Source organism: Anarrhichthys ocellatus, unplaced genomic scaffold, assembly GCF_004355925.1.
Source record: "Anarrhichthys ocellatus isolate YVR2014 unplaced genomic scaffold, GSC_Weel_1.0 scaffold5, whole genome shotgun sequence".
Taxonomy (NCBI): Eukaryota; Metazoa; Chordata; class Actinopteri; order Perciformes; family Anarhichadidae; genus Anarrhichthys; species Anarrhichthys ocellatus.
The window spans coordinates 2,715,920-2,716,145 of NW_022280035.1; positions in this window are offsets into that span (position 1 = coordinate 2,715,920).

Genomic DNA, 226 nt, shown 5'->3' on the forward strand with positions numbered 1-226 from the left:
TAGCAGGTTGTGGGCTATACAGGTTAACTGCCTACTTGTATTGATTCACTCTTTCACTTTATAATAAGAAATATTTAGGCGGCTGAGTTTTGTGATTATTGTAATAGCCAAAAAGGGTGAAGACATGCTTTATGAGATGTTCCTCTAATACAACAACAACCTGGTTATGTATTCATGACTTCTTTACCCTTAAGGACAGTGTTTCTCTGACCTAGTCCATCGCCCC